The 18245-nt window shown below is 41.4% G+C and overlaps 1 long non-coding RNA gene across 1 annotated transcript; it reads left to right on the top strand.

The window, feature by feature from the left end:
- Positions 1-4634: 4634 nt before the first annotated feature.
- LOC133405617 (uncharacterized) lies at positions 4635-5640 on the top strand. Its single transcript, XR_009768967.1, has 3 exons — positions 4635-4797; positions 5096-5293; positions 5424-5640. It is a non-coding gene; the product is annotated as an uncharacterized LOC133405617 (long non-coding RNA).
- Positions 5641-18245: the final 12605 nt, after the last annotated feature.

Here is an 18245-nt window from a genome sequence, read left to right as displayed (position 1 = left end):
ATGGTTCTTTTCCTCAATTGGCCAAGAGGACACGACGTCCACAATTTCCAAAAACAATTTGAAATGTGGACTCATCAGACCACAGAAAAGTTTTCCACTGTGCATTAGTCCATCTTTGATGAGCTCAGGCCCAGAGAAGCCAGCGGCGTTTCTGGGTGTTGTTGATAAATGGCTTTTGCTTCACATAGTAGAGTTTCAAGTTGCACTTACGGATGTAGCACCAAACTGTATTTACTGACATTGGTTTTCTGAAGTGTTCCTCAGCCCATGTGGTGGTATCCTTTACACATTGATGTCGGTTTTTGATGCAGTGCCGCCTGAGGGATTGAAGGTCACAGGCCTTCAATATTGGTTTTCGGCCTTGCCGCTTACATGCAGTGATTTCTCCAGATTCTTTGAACCTTTGGATGATATTATGGACCATAGATGATGAAATCCCTAAATTCCTTGCAATTGTACGTTGAGGAACATTGTCCTTAAACTGTTCGACTATTTTCTCACGCACTTGTTCAGAAAGAGGTGAACCTCGCCCCATCTTTGCTTGTGAATGACTGAGCAATTCAGGGAAGCTCCTTTTATACCCAATCATGGCACCCACCTGTTCCCAATTAGCATGTTCACCTGTGGGATGTTCCAAACAGTTTGATGAGCATTCCTCAACTTTCTCAGTTTTTTTTGCCACCTGTCCCACCTTTTTTGGAACCTGTTGCAGCCATAAAATTCTAAGTTAATGATTATTTGCTAAAAACAATAAAGTTTATCACTTTGAACAATAAATATCTTGTCTTTGTAGTGTATTCAATTAAATATAGGTGGAACATGATTTGCAAATCATTATATTCTGCTTTTATTTATGTTTAACACAACGTCCCAACTTCATTGGAATTGGGCTTGTATAGGCAGTCTTACGTACCTGTGTCATATTGGAATGAAAGTGTAGGCTAACGCTTTTTAATAACCACAAGGTGGCGGTGGCATATTAGAATGAAAGTGTACACCTTTCTCATCACCTCTAGGGTGCGGCGGCAATGAAAGTGTATAGCTTTTTCATAACCATTAGATGGCGGCATACATTGATAAAATGTGCAAGCTTTTTTCCATTGGCCCCTATACCTATGTATAATGCGATTATTGACGTTTGACAGGCGGCACTGGTGGTCAACTGGTTAGAGCATCAGCCTCACAGTTCTGAGGACTGGGGTTCAATCCCCGGCCCCACCTGTGTGGAGTTTGCATGTTCTCCCCGTGCCTGAATGGGTTTTCTCCGGGCAATCCGGTTTCCTCCCACATCCCAAAAACATGCCTTAATTGGAGACTCTAAATTGCCCGTAGGTGTGACTGTGAGTGTGAATGGATGTTGGTTTGTATGTGCCCTGCGATTGGCTGGCAACCAGTTCAGGGTGTACCCCGCCTCCTGCCCGACGATGGCTGGTATAGGCTCCAGCATGCCCGCGACCCTAGTTAGGAGAAGCGGCTCAGAAAATGGATGGATGGATGACGTTTGACAATTTTTTTGGGGGAAAACATTTGCATTATACACGAGAAAGTACGGTACACATTGTGTATTTAAAACAATCATGTAGCGTTGTTTTAGATAAGTCAGTTTACCTTGATGCTAACAAACAATGCAAAACGCCAAAGATGGTCTAACGAATAGCCTCTGTGTTATAACCCTCTGAGGAACAGATATTTGAACATGAACTGTGGAGCAACCCATGTAAACAGAAAATATACCAATGCTCTCAGGTATGCATTATTTATCCTTTGCAAAGAACAATTAATATTACTGCGGCTTGTTGAGGAGTTTTAAATGGCTCCATGTATAGCCACGTTTGTATCATACTGCCCCAGATGACCAAGGCATACACACCAGAAGGAGCAGCAAAATGCCCATTGAATTGAAGCAAAAAATGTGGCAAAAACTGTTGAATTTTTTTATATTATACTTAACTACTGTATGTTTGATAAGGTACAATATTATAGAATGTTATTTTTTGTGATCAAAAAACTGGGGAGGCTGCAAGGGATTATTGGCAATTCCTCCCATTTCAATGGGAAAAGGTGATTTAAGATACAAGTGTTTTGAGTTATGAGCGTGGTCATGCAACAAATTAAACTTGTATCTCAAGCCACCACTAAAGTACTTTTGTAAGTGTCATACATCCCCAGCTCACCTTCTTTAGTGATATTGTGATATTACTGTTTCAGCATGACTTATCATCAGTGTTAAAGATCATACGGACATGCTCCTTCAAACGTTTCTGTTCATTACACAAATTAGTTTTTTTGGTGTTCATTATGGTTGGATGTAGTTTCATTGTGAATTTTTGTGATTTTGTGTAACACCTAAGTGGCTGCTACCGGTATAAAGGGAGAAAAATGTATGGTCTAGTCACCCTTATTCCCTGACCTCAACCCTAATGAGCACTCATGAAGCATCCCAAAAACTATGAGCTTACAATTTCAATGCATAGGAGAGTGGTTAAGGTGATATTGAAGAGTGGCTCATTTGTTAGATGGTTTTGATCAAAAGTGTATTTATGCCTGCTTGTTGGTAATTCTTGTGGTTAACGTGTTTGGTTCCCTGTAGCCAAAAAGTCTAAAGGCCAAGAGCATTGATGGACTTTACGTCTGAGAATAAAATATTTTCATTTCATATACATCTGTCCATTTTCTATACCACTTATGTGCATTAATGCCCATTGTTTATTTTCCTTCTTCTATAGTTTATTTATATTAGAATTTTCTTTTTAATTATTCTTAATAGAACCATTTTTGTTCAACGTTGCCTCACCTGACTGGTTGGTTGGCTCACAAGCTAGCCTGGGTGTAATTGTCACCTATATTCAAAGTCTGGATTTTTTGGGGTTTTTAGAAAATAATGAGTGAAAATAGTGAGGTTAGATAAATTTGTGTATGCTTGTTTTGATCGCTGTAATGCTTCCTTGCAGGGAGTAGCCACCTGAGGTAGGTTATTCAGTTCCGCCTATTTTCACAAGTTTTGTGAGCTGTTTCTTGGGTTGATTTCGGAAAACACTTGGAAGATGACATAACACAGGCATTTGCTTTTATGAAGTTTTTATCTGATCAGTGGCGTCGCATCACCTTGGACTTTGATGGGCACGAGTGGCTGTCAACGCTGCCCACTCCTGCCAGTATGGCACCGTGGTTGTACAATTTTATAAGGCTTGCACGCTTGAAAAAAGAGTTTTGGGTGACCTTACACAGGCATTTGATTTTGTGACATTAAAAGCTTTTTGTACAGTGATTGGGCTCAGCTAACTGAGACTTTGATATGCAAGGCTGGACTTTGAAATGCAAGGCTGGTCATTGCAACGTGTTCGTACCATTTATTACGCCAATGACGGTGTAATAAATGAATTATTTTTTATCTTATTAAATTAGCAATTAAACACAACTTTTGTGTACTACAGTATAGTTGTGTTCATGTGAGAGTACAGAAGAACTTTGGGTTACGAACGACGCAGGTGTATGACGATCATTGACTCCTTGCATAATGATTTGTTTTTTCAGCATATTAAATGAATGATTGAACACTAATTTTGGGGTGCTAGCTATTGTGTTCATTGTGAGGGTGCAACGGTATATTGCATCAATAACAAGTATACAGTGATCCCTCGTTTTTTGCGGTTAATGGGGACCAGAACCCCCCGCGAAAGGTGAAAAACCGCGAAGTAGGATTTGACACCCACCTAGGATTTTCGTGTATGTGTATGTGGGTACCAGAATGTTTAAAATATGTAAACAGTATTTATACTTTACATATTACAAAGATTACAACAGTGCATGTATTTACTGAAATATTTAATTATAAAACCTTATAGAGTAATTAACATTCATCAACATTGTCTTCTGAGAGAGGTGAAGAGGCTTGCATTGGTGGCGGAGGAGAGGCTCTCACGTGACTCGTAGAGGCTTTAGGTTCACTCAGAGACTTTTCTGCTGGAAGCGCTGATGGTGTAGCTGGGGTTTGACCTTGGAGAAAAACATGATGATGGATAGCTGTTGTCTTTGTTTTTTATTTTGCTTCAAAATTCCCCTGTACAAGGACATCACCCCGTCTCTTATTACGCGGAGTTATCACATGTTTCGCTTCCTTATTGAAGCAGTTTTGCGGATGTTTGCTTCCTCTTTATTGATGTACCGCACTGTAAATTCATTCACGCCATAATTGCGTGCCACAGATGCATAACTTCTGCCCTCTTTGATCATATCTAAAAGTTTCACTTTTTCGCTGATGGTCATTATGTTCTTCTTCCTCTTGGGCGCCCCGGAGGAAGCTTTCGCAGGGGCACAGCGCTTAGGCGGCATTGTAAGGGCTTAACTAATCAAAAAAAGTTATCACGAACACAACACTAAGATACACGATGCGAGACAGTCAACAGCTTGGACGAGACTGGTGAGACACAACAAGGGAAGATGCTGGGTGAGGCTGTGATGATGCGCAGCCAATCAGCTGATGGGATAAATCCACTCGTGCTCTCATTAGTCAATGACGCGCCGGGAACCAATCATGCGCCTTGTATGAGTGCCTGTGGCATGTACAGTACAGTACAGGCATGTACAAAGCCTCTTGAGTCAACTCATCTCTTTGTTTGGCATGCAGGGAAACCTTCTCTCACGCGCATCGACATGAAATAACACGTCTTTCCGCAATATGGCTGCCGATATGGCTGCATTTTTTCATTTTAATTTTTTGATGAATTTTTATTTTTTTATGAATATTTTGGAAAAACCCGCGAAGCACTGAAGCCGCAAAACGTGAAGCTTGAAGTGGTGAGGGAATAAATTTTTGGTTATAAAAAAGGGGCATTCCAAGTGTAATTAGTTATTTACCAATTGCTCCAAAACAGATTGATATCCAGTTTCCATGTTTCCAGTTTCATTTTCTTTAGCAAAAAATACATATAATCAAATTGTTAGTGAAATATGGACCAATAGGATCCCATAATTCCTTTAAGAATGAGGCCTGCAATGGTATTTGTTTTTTTTTAGAACAGTACTTTCACCAAAAAATCGGTGCAGCTCTCCTTAATTTAAATTAACCTTTTGCGTCAATTTCTCCCTCGCCTAGACCAATCAATGACAATACTGCATGTCAGCATGCTTCAAAGGGTAATTGAAACTTGCAGACCAACATGTCGAGGGAGATGTCAACATGTCACAGCAGCAGTGGAATGTATCAAGTTTGCAGAGTTGTCCTCAAGGATTTCCAGCGGTGACAGCTTCATTTTATCAAGCTAAATGGGCCTCTCACCCACTTTGATTCAAAGTCAGTATGTCATCATGATAACATCATATACACGTTTCATTTGCTTGTATCTAATATTTGTCTTCGCGTCCTTCGTTCATTGGCTGTTGAGACTCATTTCATTGTCTGTAACTTCATCTCTCTTCCATAGACTTTCCCTTGGGTCCAGTTAGACCGTGTGTGTGCGTGAGTGAGTGTTTTCTCCCTCTGTGCTGCTTCCAGGCTGAAGTGTCAAGACAAGGGAGTGAGATGCCTTTCTCCCTCCCAATACAGTTGTTGCTTGCAATCTACTCATCTTATAACAACACACACACACACACATGATTCATAATTGTTTGTTTATTAATTGGAGTTGGACATTGTTGAAATCTGCTGAAAATAAAAAAAACATTTTTAAATCCATATTGTTAACTATTGCTCTGATCCTGTATGCCTCAATTATGGCAAAAAAACATTGTTCAGCCTTTTACTGTATTATTTTTTGTTCTCTATTAAGGCTAACTTTTAACTTTCCTGAGTAATCTCATATTATCATCATTAATAATATTAATTAATAGTTAAATAATAATATTAATATTAGCTGCCTGGTGTTTCCTCACTCAAACTGAAAATTGCTAACAGCAAGAGTGCATTTGTGTATGTGTGTGAGGGTGGCATCAGTTTTGATTTGTTTTGTTTTGCTTGCTTTTATTGTGTACAGGACACATAAAGTTTATAATTGAAGTCATGCTACTTAGTTCATATCTGAGCATCCTAATTAGGATAGCAATCCCTCACTCATGGCTATGGAGCAGTGGTCACTGAAGCGCATTAAAACAATATGTGCATGCAAACTCTCACATTCACATGTAGTATGTTAATATAGTAAATGTATGGCTATACTGGATGTGCACTGTGTGGCAAAGAGGGCTTGCAAAAAGCACTTTTGTGGTCTTGTAGATAGGAGTTTATTTCCCCTTCTGCCTTGCCTCTTTTCATTTGTCATGAATGTCAAAGTAAAGGTGTATTAAAAATAATACAACCAAAATACAGGAGCTGCTACACCTTGCTGCAGTGTAGACTACATATGTGTATCTCTCTATGAGCAATGCTGCTAACGAATTACGGTGCTTTAACTTCTGGCAGTCATCTAAACTAATGGAGAGTTTAATTGTCATGCATTTCTCATACTTTCCATATATGCCATTTAACACCTTCATGGTCAAATTGTTTTTGCAATTGCAATTGCATAAGGATGTTTTTTTTATTTTTTTATGTCCAGTAGATTGGGGTTTTATTTTTTTATTGTCGAGACAATATGGTGGTTTTTACATAAAAATAAAAATAAAAAAAGAAGATCTATGCTTTTAAAAAGTTGGTTACCACTGTTCTTGGGTGTTATTCTGTATCTTCAGAGATTTAATGTAGTTTATTTCCTTCAGCCACCTTTTCTTTCTCTCTGTCTCTCTTTCTTTACCTCTCTTACACATAATGTACACTTGCAATCTACAGGCCAAGCCTTTTGGGAATATAGAATGGAGTAGAAAGGAAGGCAGGACAGGAAACACTAAGCTGAAAATGATAGTGGGGAAACAAGCGAGAGAAGAGAAGAGAGTAAAGGAAGAAAAGAGTAAGACGGAGACAGAGGCGCAGTCAGAGTTGAGAGGACTTTGGAGAAGAAAAAAATAGATGAAAGGATCTAGGAATTTGATTACAGCAGTGATGTGCAATAATGCATAAAGCAGAAAAAGGATGGTATTTTTAAAAAGTACAACTGATGGCTGCCAAGAATTTATATCAAGAAGAAGACAAACACACAAAGGTGAATTGTTTCCTTGTAGCTTGAAATGACAGAGAGATTTACAGTATGAATGAAAAAAAATGCTATAGCCATTTTCATTACTAGTAGCACAGTGGACTAGAGGTTAGCATGTCACACTTCTGATGTTCTGAGCTGACACTGGGCAAGAGGAGGGGTACACCCTGGACTGGGCAAATATGGACAAACAATCATAAACACTCACATTCCGACCTACGGACATCTTAGAGTCTACAATTAACAGAATCTGCATATTTTTGAAACGTGGACGAAGCTCCAGTGCCCAGCGAAAACCCACACAGGTAGAGGAAGCAACTCCATGCAGACTCCACACAAGAGGGCCAGAGATGCAAACCCTAAACCTCAGAATTGTGAGGGAGATGTGCTCAACAGTTGTTCAACATGCTCTCCCTCTTAGAATTAAACTTCACATAACGTATATTCATTGGGCGGCAGAAGGTCATATTAAAGGGCCACGGTTCGAGTCCCGCTGTGGTCATAAATATGGCAATATGTTGGAGAGATACTTATCAGCGTTCTGACTACTGCCGAGGTACCTGTGAGCAAGGCACGAACCTGCCACCTCTATGTTGGATCAAACTATCGATATCACACTAGCCTGCAATCTTGACTATGATTGCATGCAGCTGTAATTATTACCATCATCACAATCTGTGCATTTCCAAGGAGATGCATTAAGTCAATGCTATCACATCCAATCATCACGACTCTCTTCTCACTGACCCTTGTTTGATTTTGTTTGGATGTGATGGAAACCAAGTGAAAGCAGCTTTATCCGTAGCATGGCAGGAAAAGGCAGTAGTCTGACTCGCCGGAAAAGCTGAATACACTGGAACCAAAACCAGACGTGCCTATGATAGAAATTGGGGGAGGGAGCTGGAGTCTGCTCTCTGAAAGGCATTCACGTTTTGAAAAACATCAGGTCTGGTTTGCTTTCCCTGCGTTAAGGCCTGCTGCTTTGGCGCAGCACTCACGCGCACACACAAACACACTCATCCTGGCGTCTCCATGCTACGTATGGTTTGCATTGGTTCTGCTGCTGGCCTTTGTAAACAGAGCTAACTGGTTGTGTATGCCGGAGTCATGCAAAATAAAAATAAAAAACTCCTGAATGAAAGCCTAAAAATCTCTTTGTGCCCCTCTGCTTCTGTCTCTGTGTTCTTCTCTGTCTCGCCCTTTGACCTGCTTTCGACCATATGGCCTGTGCACTCCCGTCACGCCTGTACTGTAAATCTGTGACATGTAATCCATGCAGATCAGTGCTTATACACATCCACTGCTGTCCACAACGCTTTACAACAGTACGGGTATGGACAAAAAATGTATGTCTGTCCTTTGTATCCCTTTCCTGAATGTATAATTTTGTGGAATTTTCCAATGAAAGGCTTCTGTTTTAATTTACGTGACGTTCAACTTGGGTTTATGTTTCTGTAGAATGGTGTGCATATGCAATCAGTAATAGCCTACCATTGATGAAGGGATATTCTTCATTTTTAGATTAGTACTGATATCCATCTATCAATCTATTGCTGCAGTTTCATTTGTTTGAAACCTTGTTTCTATCATTTAACATGTCCATGATTATCTACACAAATAAAAACTAATATACTGTCAAGAGGATATGATATACTTCTTTCATATTTTAAATGCTTTGTGGTAGGAAAATGTACAAGTAGCTCAAGATAAAACATCATACTGATTTTAAAATACATTATAAATTACATCATATATTTGGCCTACAGTATTCCCACATATAAAATCGAGATAAATTAAGATGTTGCCTAAGTATTAGTAATAAAAAGAAAATCTTCTGAGCTCAGAAAGACTAGTGCATGGTTTCATGGTTACAAACTCTATTCTAGATTAATTCTCTCAAATCATCAGGTTGGAAAATCTTTGTCAGATTTCTTGGACAATTGTAGTTGGTTGCCTATATAAATTGCTGCTACAGGGAGAATTATATCGAATACATTCTAGAATAATATCCAATAAGTATTTCCTCTTAACGACTAACCAAAACAGAGAGATAGATTTTATGTTTTAAAACTGATTATGCCTATATATTTGTATTCAACGTATGGTTTGAAGCAAATTGTGAGCTATGGTTAATTATTAGATTACCAACTGAAAGGACAGTAATCTGTATCTGTTGTTTTATCTACATAGATCAGGGTTTTCATTATAACATACTGTAACTCCATCTGTCCATCCATCCATTCATCCACATCCACTTACCCAGGGTCAGGTCACGGGGGCAGCGGCATATGCAAGGAAGCCCAGATTTAGCTCTCCCCAGCCACTTCATCCAGCTCCTCCAGGGCGAACACAAGGTGTTCCAAGCACAGCTGGAAAGTTATCGTAATTTCTCGTGTATAATGCGCACCCATGTATAATACGCACCCCCAAAGTTGACCGCAAAATTCTGGAAAAACCTACTATCTATGTATAATGCATTTTTAAAACGCATGATTTTTCTTCTACCCATATGATTAAAACATGAAGTATGATCTGTATTGTGTTAGTTTTTTTCAAATAATTATTCTGAAGTTAAGCACTTTATTTAAATATGTAAAACTTATTTTTAATTTACTTGCTCTTGTTTCGAAATTCAAAGCCCTACTTTTATTTAGTAAATTGGAAAACACACAGTTGTGCTCATATATTTGATTACCCTGGCAGAAGTTGTAAGATGGGTACAATTTTTTAAGAAAACCTGAAGGACCAGGCGAAATGCATTTAATTTTATTTTAATGGGATTCAAATCAAACGGTCACGCATTTCAGAAAAGCCATTATCATTAAGCAAAACATAACCATAAATAAATTAATGATGGTCGTTGTTCAGTCATCAGTCATATTTAAAAAAAACACAATATTTCACAAATTCTGCCAGGGTATGTAAACTTATGGGCACAAGTGTACATATATGCACTCATAGGTACCCCTGTCATATTGGAATGAAAGTGTAGGCTACACCTTTTTTATAACCACTAGGTGGCTGTGGCATATTAGAATGAAAGTGTACACCTTTCTCTACCTCTAGGGACCGGTGGCATTTTGGAATGAAATTGTACAGCTTTTTTATAACCACTAGATGCCGGCATAATTTTATAAAATGTGAAAAATTCCATTTGCCCCTATACCTATGTATAATGCGCACTATTGTCTTTTGACACTTTTGGGGGGGGAATACTCATGATACACAAGAAATTACGGTAGTCTCTCAAGCATGTCCTGGGTTTTCTCCTCCAAGTGTGATGTTCCTGGAATACCTCAGTAGGGAGCCACAGTTCGTGACCAAAGGTGAAGGTGAGAATGTAGATCGACTGGTAAATTGAGAGCTTTGCCTTTTGGTTCAGCTACCTCTTTGCAAGTGCATCACTGCAGACACTACACCAACACACCTGTCGATCTCCCACTCCATTCTTCACTCACACATGAACAATACCCCAAGATACTTGAACTCCTCCACTTGAGGAAGTATCAATCTGTATAAAGCAGAGATGTAATAAAAATGCCACCTAACCTGACTGCCTCAAGGCCTCAATACATCGAATTGTGGACCAGAATTTTCTTGAAGCCGTTCGAAGTTGTTCTCCATGGTTTCATTGAACAGCTTCCCTGCCTGAGTTTTCACTCAGCAACCACCATAGCTGCTTGGGCTGTCGTTACCCATCTGCTGCCTCCAGTGTCCCACAGGCCAAAAAAGCTTCATAGGACAACTTATTCTGCTTGATGGCATCCCTCAACGCTGGTATCCACCAACAGCTTCGGGGTTTGCCACAGAAACAGACACTGACCACCTTACAGCCACAACTCTGGTCGGCTGCCTCAACAATGGAGGCACGTAACATGGCCCACTCAGACTCAAGGTCTGCTGCCTCACCCAGGACATGGTCAATGTTCTGGCAGAGGTGGGGGTTTAAACTCCTGACAGAAGAGTCAGTCAGACTTTCCCAGCGAAGTCGTATTATGTTTGGGCCTTCCAGGTCAGAGCGGCATCTTACCCCACCATCGAAGCCAACACACTACCAGGTGGTGATCAGTTGACAGCTCAGCCCTGCTCTTCACTTGAGTGTCCAAGACATGCAGTCGCAAAGCTGATCATGCGTGAACACCCTTATGTTGAATATGGTGCTCGTTATGGACAATTCATGACAAACACCACAGTCCAATAACACTCGGGTTCAAATCAGGGGTACCGTTCCTCCCAATCACAACTTTCCAGAGTCCACTGTCATTGCCCACGTGAGCTACGAATGGACTGGCCCCCAGTTCAGGGTGTACCCCGCCTCTCGCCTGAAGATAGCTAGGATAGGCTCCAGCATGCCCGCAACCCTAGTTAGGATAAGCGGTACAGAAAATGGATGGATGGATGCCCACGTGAGCAATGAAGGAGTCTCCAGCGGCAGCGCTCTCCAGCATTTCTCAAAGACTCCACCCATCTCACAATGCACCCTACTCCCTTGGCCCCTCACATAGGAGATGAGCCCATGGGAAAGGGGATCTATCTTGCTTCTTCGGGCTGTGCTGTGCCTGGTCCTATAGACGAGGGCCCGGCCACCAGGTGCTCATCATCAAGCTCCTCCTCCAGACCTGGATCCATAGAGGGGGCCTGGTGCCCCCCATCCAGTTGAGGGTAAATGTAGTTCAGTGTTTCTGTTCATCATATGGGTTCAGAGCTATGCTTTGTCTGACCCCTCACCAAGGACCTGTTTTCCCTGGGTGAGCCGACCAGGCGCATAAACCCACCAACAACATTTGGATCACTGGGACACACAAACCCCTTCACCATGATAGAGTGACGGCTCAGGGAGGGGACATACTGTAACTAAAAATTTTATTTAATTTTTTGTTTTCCCACCCATGAACATTGAAGTTCCTCACGACAAAGACATGCCTACACTCAAAGTTATATAAACATTACCTTCTTTTACTCTAGACTAATGCAAGAAATTAATATGAAGGATGAGTGCTACGGAGTTGAACTTTGAAGGGCTTTATGCATGAAGATGAACCCACATCTTGACTACCGTATTTTCACAACCATAAGGCGCACTTAAAAGTCTTAAATTTTCTCCAAAATGGACGGGCGCCTTATTATGTGGTGCGCCTTATGTGTGCACCGTGTTCCAAAATCTGTAAATGTTGTGTGACTTTGATGAGTGCGCAACTTGACTGACTGGGAGCATTTCCTGTCGACACGCTGCTTATGTAGAGGAAAGGCAGACGTGACTGAGGACAGCATGTGACAATTTGTGAATGGATTGTGGATGCTTGGGGTAACATGTCTGCTTGCACTGTTGTTCTAGCTTTCGTAAAAGCCGGCATCATTTCTGAGGAGCCGCACGGCAATGAGACTGACTCCGACAATGACGAGAGGGAACCTGGCGTGTTTGATGGAGCACTTGCCCAGCTGTTCATTTCGGATACAGAAGATGAGGACTTTGATGGATTTGTGGATGAGCATTGATCCAAAAATAACATGAGTACATTGTTAAATACTTCAATTCCCGCTGCCTTTTTAAAAACATTGTTTTAGCGTGCATGTATGCTACCGTATGTTTTAAGCTAGCGTATGTTTTACCATGCCTGTGCCCAATAATACGGTGTGCCTTTTGTATGTGTTAAATACAGAAATAGACCCCTTAACTGAGACTGCGCCTTTTAATACAGTGCGCCTTGTGGTCGTGAAAATACGGTATATTAAGACAGTAACACTATCCTTCACCCCCATTCACAGGAAGTGAAGTAATGAGAGAGAGTGTGTGGATGTACATGTGTGTGTTTTGATGAGTACCCCCCTACACCCAGGTGTCACTTTTCTCCAGATTAGGTTTCAGACTTCACTGAAGCTTGCTAATTGTCACAACCTGCTAGCTGTGTCAGCACCAATTTTAACACACACACATAAACACTACTACCCATGCACACACACACACACTCCGGTAAAGGTACACCACGTGGACAAACACAACACACACACCTACACACATGCACACACACGCACACACACACACAAACACACACACACACACACACACACACACACAGAACCCCCTTTATTTCCTGTCACAATTAATGTCATACTTGGACTTCTGATTTTGGCCTTTTCTTTTCGTGGCTGCCTTTTTTCCCGCCTTGCCGCTATTGGGATGAGTGCACTTCCTCTCTTCTATCTCTCAACATTTATCCTTTTCGTTTAATTTCTTGCACCTCTGTCCTTTTTCACCTCCCTGTTACTACCAATTGTCCACCTTCGAAACCTCAATAGTACCGCAAAACTTTGCCTTTGTGCATGTGGTCATACAAAGTGTCATCATTTCACATAAGATCTCAGCATACCTCTCAAGAGCTCACTTTGGCTTTTGTTGTTTTTGTTGCGTTTGCATGTTCTTTCCATACATGGGTTTTCATCAGGTGTTACGGCTTCCTCCCACATTTCAAAAAGATGCATATTACTGTAGGTTAATTGACGGCTGAATATTCCATAGGTTTGAATGTGAGTGTAAATGCACGTTTGTCTACAGGTACAATATGCGCCCTGTGTTTGCCTGGTGGCCCGTTCATAGTGTACCCAGCCTTTTGCCCAAAGTAAAGAGGGATAAGCTCCAGCTCACACTTGACCCTATTGAGGATAAGCGGCCCAGAAGATGGTTGGATGTTAGTTTATATGGGGAAGTGGGAGGGTTTGGCCCCGGAATTACGCACTTCTTTTGCCATTATTCTTAATTGTAAATTTTTCCACTGTACTACTGGTACCTATATGTGATTCATCGGCAGCTTTCAACAGCATTCAGTCAACATCGATTGATATTTTTTTATTGCAAATTTTCTTTCCACTTAATTATTCCAATTCCTTTCCTATACTGCTGGGGTTGGACATACATAGTAACCAGTATGTAACAGGAAATAATAGAACATAGTGGCAATAGGACATTTTTACTTCGGTAAAGATTGTATGATTTCCTATTACGTACTGTAACATATTGCAGTCTGCTTTGAGTCCCGGTCCCGGGGTGCCCCCTGCAAGTGTGTTTAAGACAGTCATGTTTATGTGTGACCTTGTATTTAACTACATGGCTCACCCCATGCCAGTAATCAATAACTTGTCATTTGTCAAGGCAGTTGGACTCTCATTCTGTGTAGGTTGTCTTTGTCAGTGTGTGTGTGTGTGTGTGTGTGTGTGTGCGTGTAGGTGTGTGAGTGTGTCATGATGCGTATGCATGTTAATGTTTCCCAGTCTGTTTGCCTCTGTCATTAGCTCAAATGATTGACAATGTCCTCCCATTTCCACCTCCTCCTGCCCCTCCCAGCTTCCTGTCCTTATTGACCCTCCTGTCAGCAGCCTGTCACCATGACTTCCTCCTGTCAGCAATAGCAGGACTTTATCTAGATGGAGAGTCACCTCCTCTCATGTTCTTATTGCTTTATCTAGGATACTGTATCTGGTAGAGATGTCAATTATATTGTGTGTTAGTGTTAATGTTAATGCATTCTAAAAATTCTCTCTGTAAAATGACAAATTGCCATTATTAAAGGTGAAAAAGGCATGTTTGTTCTAAGGATCATTTTGGGAAGAAGCTGAGTTTGAAGTTACAAATAACAGTATATATCTAATTATGGAGCACATTTATATTAAAACTCTATCAGATATGAAACACCACTGCATTTTATGAAGGAGACTTAATGCCATTCATAGTTTAGCATAAAATGTTCTCGGTTTTTGTTTTCTGACCTTACACTACCATTCTTTCTCCTAAAATAAACACAGACCGGCCAAAACATTAGATGGCTGGGTGGGTGGATGGATGGATGGATGGATAGATAGATCAAACCAGTCCCAACATTTGTTGAACTTGCAATCATCCTCCTATAAGGTCCGTTTTGTTTATTGTACAATTGACCACTGACCGACATTTACAACCTAAATTCTAAAACCTACAATCTATTATCCTAATTTGCAGTCTTTCTATTGGCTACACTGCTTCCAGTACATGTGGATTTTAGATTTCCTTGTCCAATCAGATTTCTGTATGTGTTTCCATGTCCATCTATGCATGGGCCTTCAGAATCAGTAGTGCAACCAAACTATCTTAGCAACAGGACTGTTTCTATTATCAAACAGATTAATAATTTTTCCTCACAAGGCCAGAGTTCTGACCCTCGATGACATCTCAACATTTTTCATTCTGTGATTTGTTGATCAGAGCAAAACCTCTCACAACCAATTTTGACGAACAAAACACATTTTTAATCCATCCATCCATCCATTTTCTGAGGGCTCCTCACTAGGAGAAGCGGCTCGGGCGTGCTGGAGCCTATCCCAGCTGTCATCGGGCAGGAGGCGGGGTACACCCTGAACTGGTTGCCAGCCAATCGCAGGGCACATTGAAACAAACAACCATTCGCACTCACAGTCATGCCTACGGGCAATTTAGAGTCTCCAATTAACGCATGTTTTTGGGATGAGAGAGGAAACCGGAGTGCCCGGAGAAAACCCACGCAGGCACGGGGAGAACATGCAAATTCCACACAGGTGGGGCCGGGGATTGAACCCGGGTCCTCAGAACTGTGAGGCTGATGCTCTAACCAGTCATCCACCGTGCCGCCCACATTTTTAATAATCTGTACAAATTAAAACATTTAATCGCTCAGCCTCTCTCATTGGTGTGATGTATTTTATTTACATTTTGTTTTTATTTCTACTGATTCGGAACTGCTCTAGATGATGTACGTCAGTGCTCCCCAACCTTCCTTGCACCGAGGATCGGTTAGGAGTCGGCATTTTTCTCATGGACCGGCTGTGGTGGCGTGCATGTGTGTGTGTGTGTGTGTGTGTGTGTGTGTGTGTGTGTGTGTGTGTGTGTGTGTGTGTGTGTGTGTGTGTGTGTGTGTGTGTGTGTGTGTGTGTGTGTGTGTGTGTGTGTGTGTGTGTGTGTGTGTGTGTGTGTGTGTGTGTGTGTGTGTATATATATACATCCATTTTCTGTTTTGCTTTATCCTCACTAGGGTCGCGGGCGTGCTGGAGCCTATCCCAGCTATCTTCGGATACACCCTGAACTGGTAGTTCTGTGCAGTCTTGACGTGTCAATTGAGACGCGCAGCTGTTACGGCGGAGAAAATCCAGTCAATTTTCAAAATGAAACACTTTGGTACGTGAATTGCATAACAACAGAAATTATAAAAATGAGTCATTCTTTCTCTGCGGCCCGGTAGCAAATGTCTCACGCCCCGGTACCGGTCCATGGACCGTGGTTGGGGACCACTGATGTACGTGACATAGTTGCGAGATGTTATATGGCATTTATGTCTCATATTGATAGTTTCTATAATTGTGATAAAAAGTGATAGTTGTGCTATTAAGAGGTTGATTAAGTGGGGTAAATTCCCAATGATGGCCCAGGTACCAAAATGCACAGCCCTCCACTGAATTTCACTGATCTGATTGTAGCTTAAGGTCATGGATATATGCCCAACATATAATACTATTTGCTTACAAATATAGAAACTTCTCAGGAATCAGCTTGCTTTAACTCACAATGAGCACCGTGAAGAAGCCTTCTCAATCAAAGGGAAGGTTTTAGAGCTAAAGGGTGAAGCACAGTTTACTGTTCACAAGCACAGAAATTCCATGGTGCAATTCCAAGGAGTCGGTGAGTCTGATGTCAACAGTGTGTGGCTCTCTTCCTGATTGTAGAGCTCAGATGACATGAGCTTTGATTCGCCCCCTCCCCACTCTCCTTGACTCTTATGTCATAGAGAAGAGCGCAAGTAAGAGTAGAGGGTAAGAAAGTATTGGTGTTTATGATGGCTCCTCTCGAAATTTGATTTGGACCGCGACCCTTGTGAGGATAAGCGGCTCAGAAAATGGATGGAAGGATGGATGGTTTTGTGCGCATGACAGTGTCTGTCCTTGCACAAGGGTATTTGTTTTTGCGAATCATACTGTGTGCGTCCATGTGTCTGTGTGTGTGTGTGTGTGTGTGTGTGCGTGCAAGTGTGATGACATAGTGCCAGTATTTACTTTGGGCATTTTGTGTGGATTCATCAACTGCTTTTCTTCCTTTCGTCCTTATAGTTGTTCCTGCAACCGATCTCCATTTTGACTTAAGCAGCGCTAAGCAATGTGTCTGTCCTGTCTGTGATTGTCTAGTATATTTGTTTTAGTTACATCACATGTTAACTTAAGTATAGAGGGATTTTACACCAAATTTAGGCAGTCATTTGGATATGCAGATGGCGGAGGCATGTTCTGGCAAATATTGTTCAATAAAATGTGAGTGCATGTGAATGTTGTTGCTGCTATTTATTATTTGCTTTATTCTTGAACTTTTTTGAAAATCTTGTCATGCTGTTTCCTCCTCAGCAGTTGGCTTTAATCGTCCTACCAGTTGTAACACTTACATCACCTGTTTCTCTGGTTTTGGCTGTGAAATCCCGAACTGAGGTGAACGGTTGTAAGGACTGTGTGTTTCCGAGCTACTGTTGTCTGTCCCACTGTTAACCTGGCACCATCTGATCACTTTTTCCTCTGAGATCTGCTAAATTTCCAATTAATCCATCCATCCATGATCCATTCATTAATTTTCTATGGTTTGTATCCTCATTAGGGTCACAAGTGAGCTGTAGCTGACTTTGGGGTAAACTCTGGCCTGATCGCGAGACAATTGCTGGGCACAATTCACACTCACATTCACACTGATGGACAATTCTCGAGTCTTCAGCGAACCTACAGTAGGTACAGAAAGTATTCAGACCCCTTAAAACTTTACACTCTTTGTTGTATTGCAGCCATTTGCTAAAATCATTTAAGTTCATTGTTTGCCTCATTAATGTACACACAGCACCCAATATAGACAGGGGAAAAAAACTGAATTGTTGAAATGTTTATTCATCCATCCATCCATTTTCTGAGCCGCTTTTCCTCACTAGGGTCGCGGGCGTGCTGGAGCCTATCCCAGCTGTCATCGGGCAGGAGGCGGGTTATACCCTGAACTGTTTGCCAGCCAATCGCAGGGCACATAGAAACAAACAACCATCCGCACTCACATTCACACCTACAGGCAGTTTAGAGTCTCCAATTAATGCATGTTTTTGGGATGTGGGAGGAAACCAGAGTGCCCGGAGAAAACCCACGCAGGCACGGGAGAAC

The sequence above is a fragment of the Phycodurus eques genome, chromosome 7 (assembly GCF_024500275.1).
Source record: "Phycodurus eques isolate BA_2022a chromosome 7, UOR_Pequ_1.1, whole genome shotgun sequence".
In the NCBI taxonomy this organism is placed as follows: domain Eukaryota; kingdom Metazoa; phylum Chordata; class Actinopteri; order Syngnathiformes; family Syngnathidae; genus Phycodurus; species Phycodurus eques.
This window is presented reverse-complemented; position numbering and strand designations above follow the sequence as displayed.